The sequence below is a fragment of the Balaenoptera borealis genome (assembly GCF_965194805.1).
Source record: "Balaenoptera borealis genome assembly, chromosome: 4".
Lineage (NCBI taxonomy): Eukaryota > Metazoa > Chordata > Mammalia > Artiodactyla > Balaenopteridae > Balaenoptera > Balaenoptera borealis.
In genome coordinates, this window is record NC_138861.1 from 49,018,797 (window position 1) to 49,040,311 (window position 21,515).

The 21,515-nt window shown below is 36.2% G+C and overlaps 1 protein-coding gene across 5 annotated transcripts in view; it reads left to right on the top strand.

Annotated features, from left to right (window-relative positions):
- Window positions 1-21,515, top strand: part of MAPK10 (mitogen-activated protein kinase 10) — a 356,081-nt gene that overhangs the window by 77,356 nt on the left and 257,210 nt on the right. The window contains exon 1 of one of the 5 annotated variants that reach the window (XM_082391157.1): window positions 1,394-21,275. The exons of the other annotated variants lie outside the window; for them this stretch is intronic. The gene's annotated coding sequence lies outside the window, so the exon portion shown is untranslated. Of the gene's footprint in view, window positions 1-1,393; window positions 21,276-21,515 lie in introns of those variants that run through there. 5 annotated transcript variants of the gene reach the window in all.

Below are 21,515 nucleotides of genomic sequence, written 5' to 3' on the forward strand. Positions count from 1 at the left end.
ATACCCATTCTAACTGGTGTGAGGTGATACCTCACTGTAGTTGTGATTTGCATTTCTCTAATAATTAGTGATGTTGAGCATCTTTTCATGTGCTTCTTGGCCATCTGTATGTCTTCTTTGGAGAAATGTCTATTTAGGTCTTCTGCCCATTTTTGGATTGGGTTGTTTGTTTCTTTACTATTGAGCTGCATGAGCTGTTTATATATTTTGGAAATTAATCCTTTGTCCATTGATTTGTTTACAAATATTTTCTCCCATTCTGAGGGTTGTCTTTTCGTCTTGTTTGTAGTTTCCTTTCCTTTGAAAAAGCTTTGAAGTTTCATTAGGTCCTATTTGTTTATTTTTGTTTTCATTTCCATTACTCTAGGAGGTAGATCAAAATAGATCTTGCTGTGATTTATGTCAAAGACTGTTCTTCCTACGTTTTCCTCTAAGAGTTTTATAGTGTCCAGTCTTATATTTAGGTTTTTAATCCATTTTGAGGTTATTTTTGTGTATAGTGTTAGGGAGTGTTTTAATTTCATTCTTTTACATGTATCTGTCTAGTTTTCCCAGCACCACTTATTGAAGAGGCTGTCTTTTCTCCATTGCATATCCTTGCCTCCTTTGTCATAGATTGGTTGACCATAGGTGTTTGGGTTTATCTCTGGGCTTTCTATCCTGTTCCATTGATCTGTATTTCTGTTTTTGTGCCAGTACCATATTGTCTTGATTACTGTAGCTTTATAGTATAGTCTGAAGTCAGGGAGTCTGATTCCTCCGGCTCCATTTTTTTCCCTCAAGACTGCTTTGGCTATTCGGGGTCTTTTGTGTCTCCACACAAATTTTAAGATTTTTTGTTCTAGTTCTATAAAAAATGCCATTGGTAATTTGATAGGGATTGCATTGAATCTGTAGATTGCTTTGGGTAGTATAGTCATTTTCACAATATTGATTCTTCCATCCCAACACCATGGTATATCTCTCCATCTGTTGGTATCATCTTTAATTTCTTTCATCAGTGTCTTATTGTTTTCTGCATACAGGTCTTTTGTCTCCCTAGGTAGGTTTATTCCTAGGTATTTTATTCTTTTTGTTGCAATGGTAAATGGGAGTGTTTCCTTAATTTCTCTTTCAGATTTTTCATCATTAGTGTATAGGAATGCAAGAGATTTCTGTGCATTCATTTTGTCACCTGCAACTTTACCAAATTCATTGATTAGCTCTAGTAGTTTTCTGGTAACATCTTTAGGATTCTCTATGTACAGTATCATGTCTTCTGCAAACAGTAACAGTTTTACTTCTTCTTTTCCAATTTGTATTCCTTTTATTTCTTTTTCTTCTCTGAATGCCGTGGTTAGGACTTCCAAAACTGTGTTGAATAATAAAGAGTTGCCATCCTTGTCTTGTTCCTGATCTTAGAGGAAATGCTTTCAGTTTTTCACCATTGAGAATGATGTTTGCTGTGTGTTTGTTGTATATGGCCTTTATTATGTTGAGGTAGGTTCCCTCTATGCCCACTTCTGGAGAGTTCTTATTATAAATGGGTGTTGAATTTTGTCAAAAGCTTTTTCTGCATCTATTCAGATGATCATATGGTTTTTATTCTTCAATTTGTTAATATGGTGTATCACATTGATTGATTTGCATATATTGAAGAATCCTTGCATCCCTGGGATAAAATTCATTTGATCATGGTGTATGATCCTTTTAATGTGTTGTTGCATTCTGTTTGCTAGTATTTTGCTGAGGATGTTTGCATCTATATTCATCAGTGATATTGATCTGTAATTTTCTTTTTTTTCGTATTTTTGTCTGGTTTTGGTATCAGGGTGATGGTGGCCTCATAGAATGAGTTTGGGAGTGTTCCTTCCTCTGCAATTTTTTGGAAGAGTTTGAGAAGGATGGGTGTTAGCTCTTCTCTAAATGTTTGATAGAATTCACCTGTGAAGCATATGGTCCTGGACTTTTGTTTTTTGGAAGATTTTAATCAAATTTTCAATTTCATTACTTGTGATTGGTCTGTTCATATTTTCTCTTTCTTCCTGGTTCAGTCTTGGGAGGTTATACCTTTCTAAGTATTTGTCCATTTCTTCCAGGTTGTCCATTTTATTGGCATAGCGTTGCTTGTAGTAGTCTCTTAGGATGCTTTGTCTTTTGTGGTGTCTGTTGTAACTTCTCCTTTTTCATTTCTAATTTTATTGATTTGAGTCCTCTCCCTCTTTTTCTTGATGAGTCTGGCTAATGGCTTATCAATTTTGTTTATCTTCTCAAAGAAATAGCTTTTAGTTTTATTGATCTTTGCTATTGTTTTCTTTGTTTCTATTTCATTTATTTCTGCTCTGATCTTTACGATTTCTTTCCTTCTGCTAACTTTGGGTTTTGTTTGTTCTTCTTTCTCTAGTTCCTTTAGGTATAAGGTTAGATTGTTTATTTGAGATTTTTCTTGTTTCTTGAGGTAGGCTTGTATTGCTATAACTTCCCTCTTAGAACTGCTTTTGCTGCATCCCATTGGTTTTGGATCATCGTGTTTTCATTGTCATTTGTTTGTATGTATTTTTTGATTTCCTCTTTGGTTTTTTCAGTGATCTCTTGTTTATTCATTAACGTATTGTTTAGCCTCCATGTGTTTGTGTTTTTTACATTGTTTTCCCTGTAATTGATTTCTTATCTCATAGTGTTGTGGTCAGAAAAGATGCTTGATATGATTTCAATTTTCTTAACGTTACTGAGGCTTGATTTGTGACCCAAGATGTGGTCTATCCTGGAGAAGGTTCCGTGCTCACTTGAGAAGAAAGTGTAATCTGCTGTTTTTGGATGGAATGTCCTATAAATATCAATTAAATCTATCAGATCAGTTGTGTCATTTAAACCTTGTGTTTCCTTAGTAATTTTCTGTCTGGATGATCTGTCCATTGGTGTAAGTGAGGTGTTAATGTCCCCCACTATTACTGTGTTACTGTCGATTTCCTCTTTTATAGCTGTTAGCAGTTGCCTTATGTATTGAGGTGCTCCTATGATGGGTGCATATATATTTATAATTGTTATATCCTCTTCTTGGATTGATCTCTTGATCATTATGTAGTGTCCTTCCTTGTCTCTTGTAACATTCTTTATTTTGAAGTCTATTTTATCTGATATGAGTATTGCTACTCCAGCTTTCCTTTGATTTCCATTTGCATGGAATATCTTTTTCCATCCCCTCACTTTCAGTCTGTATGTGTCCCTAGGTCTGAAGTGGGTCTCTTGTAGACAGCATATATATGGGTCTTGGTTTTGTATCCATTCAGCAAGACTGTGTCTTTTGGTTGGAGCATTTAATCCATTCACGTTTAAAGTAATTATTGATATGTATGTTCTTGTTACCATTTTCTTAATTGTTTTGGGTTTGTTTTTGTAGGTCCTTTTCTTCTCTTGTGTTTCCCACTTAGCGAAGTTCCTTTAGCATTTGTTGTAGAGCTGGTTTGGTGGTGCTGAATTCTCTTACCTCTTGCTTGTCTGTAAAGCTTTTGATTTCTCCATCGAATCTGAATGAGATCCTTGCCGGGTAGAGTAATCTTGGCTGTAGGTTCTTCCCTTTCATCACTTTAAGTGTGTCATGCCACCCCCTTTTGGCTTGTACAGTTTCTGCTGAGAAATCAGCTGTTAACCTTATGGGAGTTCCCTTGTATGTTATTTGCTGTTTTTCCCTTGCTGCTTTCAATAATTTTTCTTTGTCTTTAATTTTTTCCAATTTGATTACTATGTGTCTTGGCGTATTTCTCCTTGGGTTTATCCTGTATGTGACTCTCTGTGCTTCCTGGACTTGGGTGGCTATTTCCTTTCCCATGTTAGGGAAGTTTTCGACTATAATCTCTTCAAATATTTTCTCGGGTCCTTCTTCTCTCTCTTTTCCTTCTGGGACCCCTATAATGCGAATGCTCTTGTGTTTAATGTTGTCCCAGATGTCCCTTAGGCTGTCTTCATTTGTTTTCATTCTTTTTTCATTATTCTGTTCTAGAGCAGTGAATTCCACCATTCTGTCGTTTAGGTCACTTATCTGTTCTTCTGTCTCAGTTATTCTGCTATTGATTCCTTCTAGTGTAGTTTTCATTTCAGTTATTGTATTGTTCACCTCTGTTTGTTTGTTCTTTAATACTTCTAGGTCTTTGTTAAACATTTCTTTCATCTTCTCAATCTTTGCCTCCATTCTTTTTCCAAGGTCCTGGATCATCTTCACTATCATTATTTTCTGGAAGGTTGCCTCTCTCCACTTCATTTAGTTGTTTTTCTGGGGTGTGATCTTCTTCCTTCATCTGGTACATAGCCCTCTGACTTTTCATCTTGTCTATTCCTGTGAATGTGACCATTCTTAACTATTTCTGGTAGTGATTCGTTTTTCTTTTAAAAAGGAGTTAGGTAGATTTATATAGTAATGTGCAATTTATGGATTAATGGGGCATAATTTTAATGTAAGCTTTTAAACAATGAAAATTGCATTATGCCTAGAACATTTAGGGACAATAAAAATAAGTTGACTCTCTTGAGATTTTTAGAAAATCTAATGTTTAGAAATGTAGAATAAACCGTTACTCATGACTCTTCGTAAAGAATGGCAGCTCTGTTTCCTATTTGGTGATGAATATTCTTAAGATTACCTTATGGAAAAGGACAAGAGTATATTTAGACAGGATGTAGAGTTCATATAGCCCACTTGTGGTAAGAAAAAACCCTCAAAATCCCAAATGCACAAAACAACAAAAAGCAAAAACCAAAAAGTTTGTGGATAAGACATTTTGATAGAAATAGTTAATAATTAATAGATGCTTAGAAAACTGTAAACTAGAATCACTCTAATACAATTTGCAGTGTTCCTGTTTAACTATGATAAGCATATACAACATTTAAAAATGTTTTTGTTGATTGATTATAAAGGGGAAATACTGGATTTACTGGTCTATGATCCTAGAAAATGGGTTTGACTATTTCGAGCTTTCCTTGATTATCCTTTTTCCTCACCCAGCTGGGTAAGTGCTTGTCCTTTGTCCTTCTACAAAGCCTGGAGCAAATCATACTACTTTCCTCATTGAATGAAGTGGTGTGTTTATTCTTTGGTTTTTCATGAATGCCACTGAATTTCCCTGAAGGCAGATCTGATTCTCTATTTCTGTTAACAGTGTATTCTGTCAAACAGGCTCTAACTTGATCTCCATCCATCAGTTTCCAAGTCCTGTTGGTTCAGCCTTTAAATTTCTTTCCCATCAGTCTTCTCTGACATTGAAAAGTATCAACAAACCAACAGAGTTACCCTGCCTAAGGCTACTCTTAGGTGGGTAGCTGGAAGGTGGAGCAGGCTCTAGAGATGACAGCCTTCCTCCCCACCCCATCTCTTATGTACCTAAGGATTTCCACACCACCCTCATTCAGCACAGCCTTGAGATCAAAAGCAAGAACTCTGGAGCCAGGCTGCCTGGATATGAATCTCTGCTGTGTCATTTACTATCTCTGCTACTTATCAGCTGTGTGACTTTGGGCAAATTTCTTTCTCTCCACCTCAGTTTCCTCATCTGTAAAATGAGGATAATAATAGATCCTAACTCATATGATTGCTATGAGAATGAAATTAAATGAGTTTATATATATATATGAAATGTTTAGAACAGTGCCTGGTACAGAGTAAGCACTACAAGTGTTAGTTGTTGTAATTGTTATTATTTATTACTTTTCAGTAATATTGCCTCTCTAGGTAGTGATGGGAGAGAGCAATAACAGAATCTCTGTGAAAATGAGGTGGTAAGACCATGTGGCCGAAGCCCTTTGAGAGACACTGCTCTAGGCTGGAAGGCCAATGCTGCCCAGGCAGTGAGCAAGTCAGCTTCATATCTAAAGAGTGGGGAGCAATCCAGTTGCCATCTACTACTATATGGATCAAGGGATGCACACTAATATTGATTTGATTCGGTGGCCCACACAGTTCTTTAAAAGTTCATGTAGCTATACAAATATTAGGTTTCTCTGAAATTCATAAATGGAGCAACACTGAACTTATATAACCACTCTCTTCAAATAAGAAAATTTCCCTGAGTTTTAAGTAAAAAACTGGAAAGAAATCTCAGTGTTTTTAGCAGATGCAAATATTGTTGAAGAATATCTTTTAAGAGCAAAATTCCATTATTTTGGTTAAAAATAACATCTCACTGGCTTTCTCTAATGCATTCATTTCCATCTTCTAACTTAAATGTCTATAACAACAGAGGAAAACACGAGAAATCACAACAGGAAAGAACATATGGATTGACAGTTTACTTTTTCTGTATTCCAAGGGACTTTCTACTCATTGCAAGGCCATAGAAACTAGACTGAAAAAAAGCGTTGGATAGTCTCCATTGCAAGAGAGAAAAAAGCTTGCTCTTCTGAAAGTAGGTAGGAAAGCCCTTTGTTTCTCAGTCATTTCATACCTAAGCAGTCGAATGCTGTTATCAATCTGTTATCCATATGTTGTTCTTTGTACCCACACAGAAGCTGACTCTGTGTCTGAATCAATGGGGAAAACAGTAACAATAATATAGGTGATGATGGTGATCATCATCGTTGGTATTCACCAGGCTCTTGCTGTGCAGGTTGCTGTTCAAAAGACTTCACTTCAGGTCTTTGTTTACACCTCACAATAACTTATGAGGCAGGTAGTATTATTCATGTTCTCTAGATGAGGAAACGGAGGCACCAAGTGTTGTGGAAGACAAACCTGAGAAGCGCTGCCAAAATGCAGAGGGAAGGGACAATGAAATGACAACAGTGCAGCTGATAGACATGGAAACCAGGGAACGTAACTCCAACCAACCATGGAATGGAAGTCATTCAGAGGAGTAAATGAGAACAGTTGATGTGAAAGCAGTAACCTTCCCTGGCAATGAATGCACTGAGCATGCACAGCTCTCTGCTAAGGAAGGAGAGGCAGCTGAGCAAAGTCAATGGGGGCAGGCTTTCTAGATTCAAGTTCTTCCTCTGCCACAAGCTGGGTGACCTTGGGCCAGTTACTTAACCCTTCTAAGCTTCAGTTTCTTCATTTGTAAAATGGAGATGGTAATGATAGCATGTTCTTCATATGGTCTTTTGAGGATTAGGTGAGTCAGTGTAAAGTAGCACACAAAACTGTGACACATAATAAGTGATAATCATTATTATTATTGAATGGGTAAAAATAAAAGGGAGGAGAATTCATGGTCAAATGGTTCTGGGAGTTCTCATTAATTGGGTTTGTTTACTGCATGTCTCCTCATAGCATTTAATATGCTTATCTAGATTGTAAAACTTCAAGAGGGGGATTTTCAGATTTATTTGAGCACAGAAGCTCTTCCTCCTTCCCATTTTTTCTCATGCAGTATAAATAATGTCTTGTGGGATACTGGTGTTATACAGACCACAGTCTAGGAAATTTTCTTTGTTTCATACATATTGTACAGAAGAATAGAAAAGCAGGTGAGAGAATGTCTTTCATTGATCACCTGCTCTAGAAACAACTAGCCATCAAAGGCCCTTTTAGCTTTACAAAACACCATGAATAGCCTACTTTCTCCAGTGTGCAAAACCATGTATCTAGGCAGTCAAACCTTGTGATCACTCACGTTTGTCAACGTCATCACCCTTAATGTTGAAAGTTTTCTCGGCACATTTTCAGAATGTCGTAAAAACAGAGTTAAAATTGGCATGGCTCTAGCCATCTTCATTCTGGAGATTTATTCTACCATATTCTAATTCCCTGAAAGTGTTTGTGGTTCATTGTCTATTATCATGTCATAAGGACACTATTACCTTGTAAGTTGGAATTACATTTCTCTAGTGCACTCTACTTTGGTATTAATATAAAAAACCACGTTATTCAAAAGTTTTATTTTATTTTTCTCCCCCAGAACTGCTGGTAGCTTATATTGATCAGTTTGTGTTTTATTTAATGTTTCTGTATCTGATGGCTTATCCTTACATGGCTTTCCAGAACTGGACATGAGTTTATTAAGAGAGAAGTTAACTAGCTTCTATAGGAATTATTCCCACTGTACCCCATTACTACTAATCTGGGTGGGGAAATATAATTAGAAATGAAATCTCCTAACATTCCAGTGAACCTTCTCTATGTAGAAAAGAAGGAAAAAGTTTTATTATTGAATAAACATTAAATCGGGCTGAGATGCAATTCACAGGCAATCTGCTAAGGAGATTGCAAAGGGAGAAACAAATCTCACCCTGTTATATAGCTAGGCAGATACAATCCAATATGTACATGTTAATTGTCTTTATCAAAAATAAAACCCAAAACTTCATGTATGTTTATGAAAAGCAGTAAGTAACATCATGAAGCCAAGTACCTAGGCTTAAATTCCCACAGAGACAGGGAGACAAGTGCCATCCATCCTCTTAGAAGTTCACATTTCAAAGAAATGACTCTGAGCCCTCCAAGAAATACATTCCTGGGTTGCAGAACTGACATGAGGCTTATTAAGCTTTTAAAAAGATTTATGTACATCTCAAGAAGACAGAGAAACATTTCCAATTTCAAGTTTTCTAAGGAAAAAGCTAAAGGGAGAGGGACTAGTACTCTTCCTTTTTGGCACTAGGGAAAATTTAAAATAAAGTGTTTTTTTTAGATCTGTATTTCCTATTGCAATTTCCCATTTTTGTTACTATTTTATAGTTGCAGTACAGTTTTTAAATTGCCTCCATTACTGTTGCTACTTTTTCTGAGCATTTTGCAGTTGTATAAATATCCGTGTCTATAGTAAAATACCAAACCACGCAATTATCAGAATTACAATAGGATGAGTTAAAAATCTTAATACAATATTCACCTTGAGGAAATATCTTTAAATATGTCATACTAATGGTATGATTCTTGATTAGACTTCTTGATTCTTGATTAGCAATGTGTAACATTCTTGTTATACATTAATTCACAAACTGTTGTGGAGACTTTCACTTGTACTTTCAAATGATTAACTGAGTGTTATTTTGTAGTCTTGAGAAATCTTACCCAATCTGAGCCTATGGAGTAGTTTATAATTTGATAATCTAAATTTTTAATTAAGAGTTTTTTTTGTGAGGTCAATAAATTTCTTCTGAGTTCTTATCAATCACTTAAGTAACATTGCATTTATATGCTAATCCAGACCCTTCAGTAATTATTCCATCTTCTCAAATAATTTCTCTCACATGCAAAATACAAAGATACCCATAGCCATTCTCTAGTATCAAAGTCCTCTTATGAGGCACCCATTGAAGGGTACAGATTGAACTTTTAGTGTTTAATGTACAATGAATTGTCTAGAGAACAAACCCAAACTATGGGCCATTTTTTCCATTGGTTCAATCAATAGTTGTTGTATTCTTATTACAGTCAATTAAATCCCCATGAATAATAGGCATCCACTTTTGTTTACTATCTGTACTGGGACTGGAGAGAACTTGCATGATAGGCAATTGGGACATGGCTGAAAGACTGTACCTTTCCTCAAGGAGCCTACATTCCAATGAGATTTCCTTTCCTTCTAATTTATTGTCTCAAACACCAACTCAACAAACTTCATTTCTTTTCAGTCAAAGTGTGATTTGTGGACATTCACAGAATGTCCACAGAAGCAAGACTTTGGGGCACCTCTCCTCCCAAACTTTAGGAATTGCGTCATTGGATAACAGTATCAGGGCACACACACACAGCATCTTTGTGGTTGGCTGCTAATAATAGAAAACAACATTTATCAACTTGAGCAGCAGAGGGAAGGGTATATGTTGGCTCACAGAGTGGCAGAAGCATTGGAGATCCAGAGTGAGAAGATGATCAAGAAACCATAAAAGTGGTCAGTCAAGAGAGCGTAGCCTGATTTCCATCTGGGGAGGGTTTGGTTAGAATGCCAGGGCTGGGAATTTTCTGCGTTTTGACATGTTATCCTTTCTGGAGTCAAAATTCCAGTCAGAAGTATTTGATTAGATGAGTCAACTTCTACTAATGTCAGCTGCATTACAGGAAAGGAGTAAAGGGAGGGAAAGAGTTATTCCATTTTGCTTTTGTTGGGGAGAAGGAATTTTCCTCTACCCTTCAAGGGTTCTTTTGGCTGGTCTAATAATCAAATTGACATGAAACAGATTAACAGGAGAAAAACAAATTTAATTTTGTATGTACAGAAACCCCACATATATGAGGAATTCAAAGACAGGGTAAAATGAAGTATATATGCCATCCTGAGCTAAGAAATGAGAAAGGGGACTGGGGCTTCAACTGGAAGGAGGGTAATTCACAGGACAATAAGAAAAAGAGCAGATGTTTAGAAATTAGATTTTTGCTCTGCCATGCAGATGGGTCCCTCAGATAAAATTTATCTCCAGTAATAATTTTCATTCTGGGATAGACCCCCCCCCCCCATCCCCCAGTTTAAATTCTTCTAGATAGTTAAGGGAGGGACAGAAATTTCTCTTGAGCCCACAGTGTCTGGATTGCCTTTAGCTCAAAGTAATCTACATGCCAAGGTGGTGTGTTTTGGGGAGGCTCATTCTGAACCCCTTCACTTCCTAGAGTGTGAGACATCACTCTGCTTCCAAAATATTTTGATATTTCTGTCAAATGGTGCTGACTTTTGCACACACTGTTCTAAGTACTTTGCACATAATAATTCATTTATTCTCAAACAACTCTATCTGGCAGATATTATTCTTCCCATGTGTACAACAAAGGAACTGGGCACAGGAAGTTAATTTATTTTCCCCAAATCACACAGTAAATGGTGGAGATGATAGAATCTGAAGCTGAGTACTCAGGTTCCAGAATGTGTGCCCTTCTCCGTGTTGGTCAGTCTCTTGGTCAGAGATTTGGTATTAAAAAGAAAGAGAGAAAAAAAGAAAGAAAGGAAGGAAGGGAAAGAGACAAATCAACAAATCAATCAAATATTTCTTTTGTTTGATGATAAAATATGTGATTTCTATTTTTCTCTTTATTTTGTATATTGTAAATCCAGGTATCCTTTTAAACTTGTAATGTTGATGTTATGTTAGATTTTACAGAAGATTTGCAAAGATAGTACAGACAGTTCCCATATATAGTCTTCACTTAGCTTCTCTAAGGTTAACACTTCACATAACCATGGTACAATGAGCAAAGCAAAGAGATTAACATTGACACATCACTATTAACAAATTATAGACTTTGTGGGGGATAAATTAGGAGTTTGGGATTAACATATACACACTACTATATATAAAATAGATAACAAGGACCTACTGTATAGCACAGGGAATTATATTCAATATCTTGTAATAACCTGTAATGGAAAAAAATATGAAAAAGAATATATATATGTATAACTGAAACTAACACAATATTGTAAATTAGCTATACTTCAATTTTAAACAGTGTTTAAAACTATAAAAAACTATAGACTTTAATTCTATTTCCTCAGTTTTTCCACTAATGTTGCTTCTCTGTTCCAAGAGCCAATCCAGCATCCTATCAATACATGGCATTTACTTACCATGTCTCTTTAATCACCTCCAATCTGTACCAGTTCCTTTGTCTTTTTTGGTCTCTTTTTAGACTTTGGTACTTTAGATGAATAATGGTCAAGTATTTTGTAGAACATTATTCAATTGGAGCTTGTGTGATCTTTCTTTTGAGTAAATTGAGGTTATGAATTTGGAGAAAGAATGGCCTTTTTAGTGCATTCTATCAGGGAGTATGTAGTATCAAATGTGTCATATTACTAATGATGCTAATATTGATCGCTTGATCAAGGTGGCTATATTTAATTATTTTAAAAATTTTTTTTATTTTTATAAATTTATTTATTTATTTATTTATTCATTTTTGGCTGTGTTGGGTCTTCGTTTCTGTGCGAGGGCTTTCTCTAGTTGCGGCGAGCGGGGGCCACTCTTCATCACTGTGCGTGGGCCTCTCACTATCGCAGCCTCTCTTGTTGTGGAGCACAGGCTCCAGACGCGCAGGCTCAGTAGTTGTGGCTCACAGGCCCAGTTGCTCCGTGGCATGTGGGATCTTCCAGACCAGGACTCGAACCTGTGTCCCCTGCATTGGCAGGCAGATTCTCAACCACTGCACCACCAGGAAAGCCCCTATATTTAATTTTTTAATCATATTTTTTCCTTTTAATTAATTGCTAAATTAACTTCTTTGTTTGAAACTTTGGTTAGATTAACATTTCCAATATTTAGTAAATTTTATTTATTTTTTTTACCAGGTTTTGTTATATTGCAAAACTTCTAACTCATATGGATTCCTGGATCAATAACTCATTCTTGCCTTTCTGTGTCTAAGTTTCTGTGATTTAAAACATAATCTGTTTCTTAAGCCACACATAACTAAATGCTCCTTCTGATGTGTAATAAGCTGTGTGAAAGATGAGCAGTCCATCTTTGCCCATATTTTGGAGTAGATGCTACAGCCAAAGGCAATCATTATTCTGAGACAAAATGTAGAACCACACTAAGGAGTTAGTGAATTATAGTCAATTCTGTCCATTTAGTGAGTATCCAGGCCATCTCTTTTGCTGTTCTTGAAAGCTGCATTTGTTAATAAGGCCTTCAGATCAATTTGGCTATTAGCCTAGGTCTTATGATACTATGTATAGCTCATTTAAAACAATCCTCCATATGTAAAATTGTACATCTGTCTTTTGATATGAGTAAAGCATGTGCCAAATAGTGTAGAAAAATTATTCTTAAAGAAAATCATCCCTGTGTAAGCCCATGATCTTTTGTAATTTATATGTTTTGCTAATTGACATATATACACTACCAAATGTAAAATAATTAGCTAGTGGGAAGCAGTAGCATATCACAGGGAGATCAGCTCGGTGCTTTGTGACCACCTAGAGGGGTGGGATAGGGATGGTGGGAGGGAGGCTCAAGTGGGAGGGGGTATGGGGACATGTGTATGCAAATGGCTGATTCGCTTTGGTGTACAACAGAAACTAACACAGTATTGTCAAGCAATTATACTCCAATAAAGATCTATTAAAAAAATAAAAATCATCATAATTTTATATTTATGCTTTGTGTTTAATATATATAATAAATTTATATGTATATATACACACATATATATACATATACATATATATATAAATTTTTCTTATGTTAGAGAACCAATCTGTAAGCTCTCAACTTTTTGCAACCTTAGGAGCAGTATTATGTGTTGTTTGTGTGTGTTTGTTTCCTTTTCAAAATAAATGGTAACATCTGCTCCAGGTCTCCAACAGAGTGAAAATTTTTAATGTTTGGCAAACTGTTTGTTACAAAATTAAATTTAGATGAGTGATAGTGAAGGTGTGGCTAAGGGTAGAGAAAATAAAATTATGTACTCATTATAAGCCAGTATTTGTTATGCTACCATTCTAGGAATGCTCTTGTGTTTACCAACTCGGAACATAGTAATATTGGTTATTCAGCATCCCATTCTGGTGTACTTTGCTTTTGCAAAACAAATTAGAATTTTTAAAAGTTATACTCTGCTTAGCCATCTAGTAACATAATCATTAGCTTTTATCTCAATGCTTAAGTACTTTTAAAAGCATGTTAGTAATCTTAGTATTTAATTTAAGTTTGTCATATGATTCCTTTTAAATAATTTTATTATTTTGTTACTGCCAAGAGTTAGTATAGAATCCTGGAAATTTGGCGTTTAATCTTGACATTATATATAAGAAATTCTAAAAATCAAAAAGATAACTCATTTTACTTCCCAGGATATTCCACAAATGATATATCTAAAAACCATTATTTTTTCTTTTCTTTTTCTTCTTTTTCTTTTTCTTCTTTTTCTTTTTCTCCTTCTTTTTCTTTTCTGTTTTCAGGTGGGTGATGGGGAAGTAGGAAAAGCCATTTGGCAGCAGGGAGCTGGATACAGAATTAAATGTCCCTATAAATCATTTTTGGTTTCTGGGCAGATTGAAGAGCCCTTACTCAGAGAGACCGTGCAGTACTGGTGTGCTGGAGCCGGCTTGTACCAGCTTTAGGAACCGATTGTTAAATTCTAAGGAGTTTTTTATCACCCAGTTATTTAACACAGCCATTATTAAAAATTAAATTGTATATACTCACAAATAAGTACTGTTAAAACGAAGATAAATAAAAACTCAAGACATCATTTCCTGGTTTTTACAGTTACACTTTACTATTGCTGTGTTATTTACGTTCTTGAGGTTATTTGTCTGCTGAAATAGTCTGTAATGGTGTGCCACTGCACATCTCTTCCCAACTCTATGTACAGGGAGTTTATGTTGGTAGCTTGATAAGCTTATGATTAACAATATTAGTATGTACTTTCTTAAAGAAAATAAAATTAAATATACTGGAAGACCATGTGATTTAAAATCACTATTCTCCTATTATTACTGACTTTTTTTCTACCAAACATGCTACATTCATATCTCAGGGTATTTGAGTTTGCTGTTGTATTCTTTCTGCCTGGAATACTTTTGCCTCCAATATACACTTGGCTAACTTTTTTCCCATCTGAATTTATGTGTCATCCCTTCAGAAAGACCTTGTCTGATTATCCTATCTAAACTAGCCCACTCTGTCCTGCCCAACCCTTGGCCTGGCACATTTGTCATTTCATCACCAGTCTCTATTTTTTTTTTAATCTTATTTATTTATTTATTTATTTTTATATTTATTTTTGGCTGTGTTGGGTCTTCATTTCTGTGCAAGGGCTTCCTCTAGTTGCGGCGAGCGGGGGCCACTCTTCATCGCGGTGCGCGGGCCTCTTCACTATCGCGGCCTCTCTTGTTGTGGAGCACAGGCTCCAGACCCGCAGTCTCAGTAGTTGTGGCTCACGGGCCTAGTTGCTCCGTGGCATGTGGGATCTTCCCAGACCAGGGCTCGAACCCGTGTCCCCTGCATTAGCAGGCAGATTCTCAACCACTGTGCCACCAAGGAAGCCCCACCGTCTCTATTTTTGTTATAACACTTACTACTCTCTAAAAGTACTTAGTTTATTTATTTATTTAATGTCTTCCTCCCTTACTATAATATCAGCTACCTAAGGGGAGGAATCATCTATGATCGTTTTATTTCTGGTTTTCAATGCCTAAAAAAGGGCTGAACACACAGTAGATGACCAGCATACTTCTGTTTTTAAAAAATAATTTAAGGTTTGAATTGACTATATCAGTAAAAGGCGTCGACATTAAGATACGGATTGGGAGAGAAAGTAATATTTGAAAACAAGATAAAATAAAGTTAGTCAAAGTAGTACCACTTGAAAAAAAAGAGACCCTAAAATGATGAGATAAGGTATTCTAAACAAAACACAGTTGTTTTTTGAGTATCTTTTATATAAATTAAAAACATTTAACTTTTGTTAAGTTTCTTTGGGGATAGAATTTAGGGATAGATTATGTTAAAATTCTAGTTAGAGATGGGATTTGTACATTGCATTAATTATGCTGTACTTATCCATGGAAATAATGCTTCCAAAGCAACACTAATTACATGAATGAGAGAGGGTTTTATTTTAAGGAACAGCAGCATATTCAGATTTTTTTGTGGCATTTCTCCAGCTACAGAAGCTAGCTCTCAAGAACTATTTTCTTTCCCAGAAGAGTTTCGTAAGGTGGAAGCTGAGGCTGCAATTCTATTACAAGCCGAACTTTGTATAATTTGAGCAAATAAAATGCAAAAGAGCATTTTCAGTGACTTTGATGATGGTAGCTATTTCTAATATTTAAGAGCTTAGTCAAGTTTATTGCTAACTTTTAAAAAGTGTGATCTGGGGATGAATAGCCTATCTGTAATCCATAAAGTCCTAGAATGTATGGTTCATAAACTGAGGAGTAAAGGGTAACAAGGCAGTTGCTAAAAGGAGTAGTGTGAGAATTGGCAAATATTTGGGTAAAGACCTTTTATTCGTTATTTCATTCATTTATACCACAAATAGTTTTTAAGCACTGATTATGAGTTAGGCGTTGTTTTAGGTGCTAGGAACACAATGAAAGAAACACTTTCTATCTTCAAACACTCTAATGGGAGAACAAAGTAAACAAACCATTGCAATACAGTGTGATAAGTTCTAGGGTGATGAAGTTCAAGGCCTTCTAAGAGCACATAAAAGACCCAACTAGCCCAGATTTATGAAGTTTGAGAAGTTGATCACATGATTATGATTAGCCCCGTGGATTACAAAGTCTTTGACTGGTATATGAATGTAGACTGGAGACAGTGGTGTACTAACAAATGTTTAAAAACTGGCTCTTCAGAGGAACAAAACCCCCTGATTTGTGGTGTTTGCCCACTTCTGTAGTGTAAATATTTCCACTATGCTGATTTGAAAGCTACCAATATGATGTTTCTGAATGTGAAGGTGAGAAGGGATGGACATTGTTTGCTCTGTGAGCTGATATGAACAGGTTCTCTAGTCATGTGATATGAGCACATCTCTGGTTGGAGAAGACAGAGTTGAGGCTAAGAGACTAGTCAGAGGCCACTCTGTTAAACCAGGGAAGAGATGATGTGGTCCAGACTATGTTGGTGAGATCTGAGCAATTTGTAGAGATTTTTAAGTGATAAGGGAGCAGTTTAGAGTAATGGCTGAGAGTTAAGAACATAGACTAAGAACCAGACTTTCAGTCCAAGCCCTGGTGCTTGCCCCTTAACTAACACTGTGATGCTGAGCCATCCTAGACTCTCTGGGTTTCAGTGTCTCAGTTAAAAATTGGTGATAATGATAGTACCAGACACTTCGGGTTATTAAGGGGAATAACAGAGTCAGTACACATGAAGTGCTTCAACCAGTAAACGTTACCTTCAATCAATAAACGTTACCTTTAGCAACAGAGGAGATATTGGTGAGTAATGACTAGCATGGTGGTGGGTGTGCGAAAGAGGAGTCAAGATTGACTTGTGGTTTTCTAGCCCATCCAAATAGGTACATAGAGATGTGATTTTCATAATCTCCCGAGTGGACTAGTAAGGATGGAAACAGAATTGGGTGTGTAAATAGGAGGTGAGCAAGTACAGATGAAGAGCATACTAGGGGTTTCCGAACTGGGCGCACTTAAGATCATCTAGGGGCTTTAAAAATATGGATTCTATGCCATGCTAGGTTTACTGAATTGACTTCCCCTAAGATAAGACCCGGGTATCTGAATTTTTAGTGTTCCCAAGGTGATTCTGATGAAGTCAGTTCACAGAACAGTATGTCCCTCCACTTTAGAGGAATATTTCAAGAATTTAAGTTTATAGAAGAAAATAGCTCAAGGAAATTGAAGAATGAAAACAGAAGAGATCTAAACATGTAATTCTGATGGGAAGGAGCCAGCAGACACAGTATTTGAAGAGAAGAGAATAAATGATAGAGGAAGGCTCCTGGAAAATGAAATAAGATAGATTCAAGACAAAAGGAGGATGGTTAGATTCTCCACTAACCAAAGGTCGTCAGAAGGAATGGGTGTGAATCCAGGTACATTTTTTTGTGTGTCTGGTTTATGGTTAGGGTTAGAGTTATGATTTGTGGAGCTAAGTTGAAAAATTCCTATCTATTGGTTTCATGGATGTTAAATTGCCTCTGGTATTAATTTTCCTTTTATTTTTATTAGTAATAGAATCCCCCTGAATTTTAGCTAGGCACATAGCCTCCCTTGCAGCTAAATGTGGTTCTGTGATCATATTTGGGCCAATGGGATGTGAATGGAGTGATGTGTGCATCTTCTGGGAAAGATAAAGTGGCTTGCCCCAGTCGCTCTTTCTACCCACCTGGCTGAAATGGAAGTCAGTCTTGGACACTGATGAAAACCACATTTTCATCATGTGAGGGCATGAGCCAATGTTGGGGGTCCTGGCTGTCATCCTGAGCAGAACCTAGACTGCTTGCCTATTTACCTTTGCATGTTATGTCAAAAACAAATAAGCAGTTATCTTATTGAAATACTGGGTTTTAGGGCTTCTTTGTTATAGCAGTTTATACTGTTATACAGATAAATTCTATATTCTCTGTGAATGAGGAGATGACATTATTTTCTAAGAATTAAGAGTTGGTGGGAAAGGACATAAGGTTTGTAAAGAATGAAATTAGTTTGAAATAACTGGTGGATGGCAAATAGAATAATAGAGACAGGTACTAGGAAAATATAGAAACATTGCCTGGTAATCTTGAGGACCTAGAAGACCACTGATTATGGAAAAATATGAATTAATTAAATAAACTCAACAAAAGAATGGAAAAACTCTTACAAAGAGTTTTAATATAGGACACAAAATTTCTTTCATAATGTTCACACTTCTCAGACTTCCACTCAAAAAATATTTCATGAAAGTAAGTATCAAAAGTATATTTTCACTGTTAACAATGCTCATTGAACAAACCTATACACATATAGCTGATAGGCTTGCTTGACATTGAAGAAGTCAAACAGGCCTAGAGTACCAGCTACATTTAAATGCCAAATCAAATATGAATAAAATACTAGGAGAGTTGAAATTAAGTAAGATGGAAAATGCTTTAACCTTATCATGGGAAGTTTCCTGAAGGGGATGGCTTTTTAGTTAAAACTCAAAATTCATATATCTCTACATCTTGGAAACTAGAGCACATATTATGAATTCTACACTTCTACTCTCATACATCTTTTCCAGAGGTAGTAAAATCAATCATATTTGACTTCAGGATCTTTTAGGCCTGGGCAGATGTAGCACTATGGGGGTCTTTCATAAGATGGTGAAACTTTCTCTGGTGTTTAGTGTCCTTTGGGTCTTCCACGTCTGATAAAATGTGATTTTAAGTGTGATGTTCCCAGTATGGATGGACCACATAGAAGTAAGTATATGGAGTCACTCATTAGATGTAGACTATATCATTTCCTTGTCATAGATTTCACTTTTATCTTATCTGAAAAATTACGTAGATTATTTTAAGCTGTGACTTTCTTTATATTCTAGCAAGGGAACACCTAGCAGCCCTATGTTTTACACAAAATTAGCTAGACTCTTTTTCTCTAAGTAGGTATGGAGATAAGGGTTTTTATATTTTTGCTTATTTGTCAGGCAGTATATGGAAGTGATTTCTTTAAGAATCCATCATGATCAGAATTTTATATTTATTTTGTGAAAAAACTGGTGTATGTTCACCTATTGACTACAGAAAATGATTGCCATTAGTTTAATTTTTTTTGTTTTAATCAAGATCCTTTGTTTCAGAAAAGTGGAGAAAGTTTATAATGCCAGTAAAAGCAGTTTTGAAGATGAGTAAGATGTGTCTGTACATGAAAAGCCTTAGAGAGGCTTGGTGTACACTGGGAAAATGTTTTAATTTGGGAAACAGAGCCCTAAGCCAAATTCCTTATTATCTTCAATTTAATTGAGAAAATTGCTTAACCTCAGTCTTTCTGTCAAGTCTGATTGACAGATAACTCCTAGCTGGAGGTGCACTGGAATGCTGAGTACCTTAAAATACCTTGAGACCTCTTGAAGAGAGGTGATGTGTATGTAACTGGGACAGAAAATATTAATGTGTGATGAGACATGTTTTTTCTCTGTTCCCCTGCCTAACCAATTTACTATGCAGATTGGCATAATCTTTAGAGGCTGAACAGTAGAATTAGGAGTGAGTATTTGCATGAAGATATTGTCTTGAGAAAAAAAGAGAATAGCAAGGGATAACAAGGAAGTGGGGAAAGGAAAGGGAAAGTCCCATCAAGAGTCAGAAAGATAGGGAAGGAGGTTTAGGGAAAAGATGGAAAGTGAGAGTGGGGAGAGTTAAGGAGTGGGAAAAATATGAAATCAATAGGAATGAGAAAAAAAGAGACGATTTTAAAGAAATGGGTTATAAATTGGATCTCGTTTAACATTTTCCAAGAGGTACAACTAGGAATTGGAATTACTTTTAATTACTTTTTGTTGCTGTCTTTTCTGTCTTTTGAATATGACACTTTGTACCAGCTATTTGAGTTTTATGTAAAAATCACAGATATTATAAGTTAGGTCCCTGTTTTGAAATACTTCAGGTTAGTGCTGCATGAAAATCAAATACGGTGAAGGCAAAAACTTTTACACAATATTAATATCTGATTGCTCAGAGAGTCAGATTTGGTGACTCTTGGCAATAAGTCAAATTCTCTGGATGTCATAGATACCACTACAAAATTGTGTTAGTTTCTCCTAAAATACTTTATCGACTTCATGATCTTGAACCAGTAAATATCTCTGCTATAAAAATACAAGTGAAACATGTTAACTCTTTTCCATTGGTTGACTTTATTAATGGGATTTTAGAAAATCATGAAATGTGAACTGTTATTTTGAGAACTTTTTGGACTTTGCTATTATGTGCAGCTTATATCTTGGCTTTGTTAACTCCTCAGAACAACTGTCTTACTTTTGTTTGGCCTTGGTCAAGCTAATTTTGTGCTCATACAGCTGTTATTTTCTTTTTATTACAGTGGAGCTGTGGTTGTCCTAAGGCGAGAATGCTGGTGTGTACCTTACAGTAAATAGCAATGGCAGATTTAAAAATATTTTAGTAAAATAATGAGATTCCATAATTAGATATGTTGAAGTATTAGGTTTTACTTGGTTATTTTATTTTGTAGAATTTTTAAAAACCCTGCAAGATAGCATTGTGTTATCTTTATTAAAAAGAGATCTGGCAGTTGCCATAGACCCAATACCAGGAGGCAACTGCGTGTTTTGGCCGCTCAAGTAGATTTCTGGGTTAGAAGATCAAATCATTTGTCAATGCCAGTGCACTTCATAAGAGCAGAGGATGATGCAGTTTGCTCAATATGCATGTTGACCCCAGGATGTATGAGACCTCTTGAGAAACCTCCTAAGCTTGAGCTATCCAGCAAATATCCTCAGAAAAGGTGGAATTTGGCCAGAAGCAAATGGCAAAAGCGGTTTGCCCTCCCTAGACCTGTGAACCATCTTAGCCCACTTCCGTTTGGACTATTCTTGTATAGACATGAGATACATTAAAAGCAACAACAGGGCTTCCCTGGTGGCGCAGTGGTTGAGAATCTGCCTGTCAATGCAGGGGACACGGGTTCGAGCCCTGGTCTGGGAAGATCCCACATGCCGCGGAGCAGCTGGGCCCGTGAGCCACAACTACTGAGCCTGCGCGTCTGGAGCCTGTGCTCTGCAACAAGAGAGGCCGCGATGGTGAGAGGCCCGTGCACCGCGATGAAGAGTGGCGCTCGCTTGCCGCAACTAGAGAAAGCCCTCGCACAGAAACGAAGACCCAACACAGCCATAAATAAATAAAATTGAAAAAAAAAAAAAGCAACAACAATAATACAAAGAAGGCTGGCAAAATGTGAAAGGGAAAAAATGTAAGTGCTGACATTAGGTATATTGTGTTTTTATGTTTCTCACCAAAAATTTTAACTTAAAATTTAATAATGAGTATAAATGTATGAAAAAATAAATCTCAAGCTCTATTTCACATCATACAGAAATTAACTTGAGATGGATTATAGATTTAAAATATAATCTGAAGCCATAAAACTTCTGGAAAAAATTTTGAAAATATACTTTACACTTGTGGTAGGCAAAACTTCTTAGATAGGTAC